Here is a 2,700-nt window from a genome sequence, read left to right as displayed (position 1 = left end):
TTTCTTCCTGCTCCTGACTTGGTTTTATAGGCAGGGTTGATATGATGTTAATGAGACCTCAAAGCCGGGAATTCAAAAGAAATCTCCACTCTAGCGATAGAACTCCCCTGTTCCCCCAACACTGCAGGCATACCTGTTGCCTGGGGTCATAGCAAAGAGATATAACAGGTGACTGGAATGTGGAAGGAGGCTTTCTTTGGGGAAATTTGTGATTTTAAAAGAGAAGATGGGGCCCAGGTGGTGGTGCACCTGGTTGAGTGCACATATTACAGTACACAAGAACCTGGGTTGGAGCCCTAGCCCCCACCTGCAAGGGAAAATGTTTGCAATTGGTGAAGCAGTGTTGCAGGTCTATCTCTCTCTCCCCCTTCCCTCTTGATTTCTTGCTATCTCTATCCAGTAAAGATAATAATAAAAAAAAAATTTAAGAGAAGATGTAATTCTCTCCAAAAACAACCTGGCTTTCCCTACAGCTATGAAATCAAGACCCATGAAAATAGTCTAGTAAACTATGGTGGGCAGTGTCATTTCAATCTCTAAATGAATATCTGCTCAGCCCATTGAGCTGCAGATCTACTACAATATAGAACAAACCCTGGGGAGAGAACTGACACAGGCAAGAAGACAAAGGGGTAAAAATATTGCCCTCAAATTTTTATTTCCTTAAAGGCATTTATTATGGAGTCTCCTAATGTCAAAATCTCCAATGCATAGGTGAGACTGACACAGGAAAAGGAAAGCAGGGGCTACAGCACCTTGCTCACAGCCTCCAGAGTCAACAGTACAGAGCAGCATGCCACGAAGTGGCTTTGTGCAAGACATTACGAATGCTCAGCGCTGAGTTACTACCCACTGAATCTCCTTATGACTCCACCACTGACTACCCCAGAAAAAGAGCCCAGATCCAAAAGAGGACTGGATCAGAGCATCCACACCCAGGGAAGTGGTCTGGTGGAATTTCCCTCCCACCGCTGCACAACTCAATACAGAGAAGTCAATGTGAAGAAGAAAGAAAAAGGGGCCTGGCGGTGGTGCACCTGGTTTAAGTGCACACATTATAGTGCACAAGAACGCAGGTTCAAGGCTCTGGTCCTCACCTGCAGGGGGAAAGCTTTAGTAGTGACACAGGACTGTGGTTGTTTCTCTGTTTCTCTCTCTCTCTATCCTCTTCTCTCTCTATCCTCTCAATTTCTCTCTGTCTATCCAATAATAAATAAACATATTAAAAAAGAGGAAGAGAGAAAAAGAAAGATCATTCTCGAGATGCACTCTTTAACTCCATTCCAGTTAGCCAGAATCCCTAAATATGCCCTTGGAGGGTGGATGGGCAGAGTTAGAAAAAATAGAGTTTTGTTTGTTTGTTGCCACGAGAGTTATTTCTGAGGCTCAGTGCCAGCAAAATAAATCCACTGCTCCTGGTGTCCATTTTCCTTTTTTGTTTTTCTTTATTTTATTCGATAGCACAGAGAGAAATTGAGAGAGGAAGGGGTGAGAAAGAGAGACACCACACTCACAGCACTACTTCACCTCTCCTAGAGCTTCTCCCATGTAGGTGGGGACAGGGGAGCTTGAACCCAGATACTTGCTCAGGGTAACATGTATGCTTATCTGGGTGCACCATCACTCAACACCACCAATCCCCCCCCACACACACACACACACCACTCCCCACCCAGGAAGAGAATTTTGATTGACTGTGAAGTGGGCATTTGAAATCGAATGCTCTAAAGACCTACTGAGGCTGTGTGAATAACTGACATGGATGGAGAGGGGTAGAATCCAAGTGTGACATTCTGACCTGACTGAGAAGGAAGATTAAAAGGAGCTGCTATAGCCTAAGTGCTCGTCAAAGGTTTTGCATTTTGCTGAGTATCTCATATGTAGCAGCTATTATGGTGGGTTGCAGATTGGTGGGCAAAAAAATAAAAACGGTTCACACCACACCCACTGGATGATTCTATTATGTGCCTGACTTATTTAGCCAAGCATCCAGAAACTTTGAGAAGCTGGGAGCTCTGCTGGGTAGGAACAGATGCAGTTTATGTGGAGAGACTTGTTCTTAATGTCTAGAGGCCCCAACAAGGGGTTTGAGCTTTGGGTGACAGTATCCATACAAAGTAAACTTTCAACATCACTAAGAGAGTTCTCTCCTTTTCTCCACCATCTTGGTGGTGGACTGACTTGTCCTCACCATGTCTTCCCACAAGACTTTCAGAATCAAGTGCTTCCTGGCTAAGTAACAAAAGCAGAACCATCCTATTCCTTAGTGGATTCAGATGAAAACTGGTAATAAGATCAGGTACAACTCCAAGAGGAGACACTAGAGAAGAACAAAGCTGGGTCTATAAGGATTCCTCTAAGATGCACACATTTATGCTGGGATAGACTGCTAGGATTTTGAGTGAAGCACTATTATCTTGCATACTTGATTAGGACCCCACTCGGCCTTGTATCTCTTCTTGTTACCCGACTCATAGTAAACATGTGAGCTATTTGAAAAAAAAAATCACTGAGAGGTTCACTGCTTGCTCTGTCATTGTCTGGTCATACACCTGGACTCATCTTACGATTATGGGAAAACTTGCACTTCTGACTGTATGTTTATATTTAAGGAAATATTTCTAAACATTGGATTCTCCTAGCTTTTGGACCAAATTGACTGCCAGCTACTATACACCAAATAATTCTCATAAAGGGCAC

At 43.6% G+C, this 2,700-nt stretch overlaps 1 pseudogene; it reads left to right on the top strand.

The window, feature by feature from the left end:
* Positions 1-2,192: 2,192 nt before the first annotated feature.
* On the top strand, positions 2,193-2,348 carry LOC107522195 (large ribosomal subunit protein eL39-like; annotated as a pseudogene).
* Positions 2,349-2,700: the final 352 nt, after the last annotated feature.

The sequence above is a fragment of the Erinaceus europaeus genome, chromosome 1 (genome assembly GCF_950295315.1).
Source record: "Erinaceus europaeus chromosome 1, mEriEur2.1, whole genome shotgun sequence".
Classification (NCBI taxonomy): domain Eukaryota; kingdom Metazoa; phylum Chordata; class Mammalia; order Eulipotyphla; family Erinaceidae; genus Erinaceus; species Erinaceus europaeus.
Note: the sequence above shows the minus strand (reverse complement) of the source record. Positions and strands in the feature narration are given on the sequence as shown.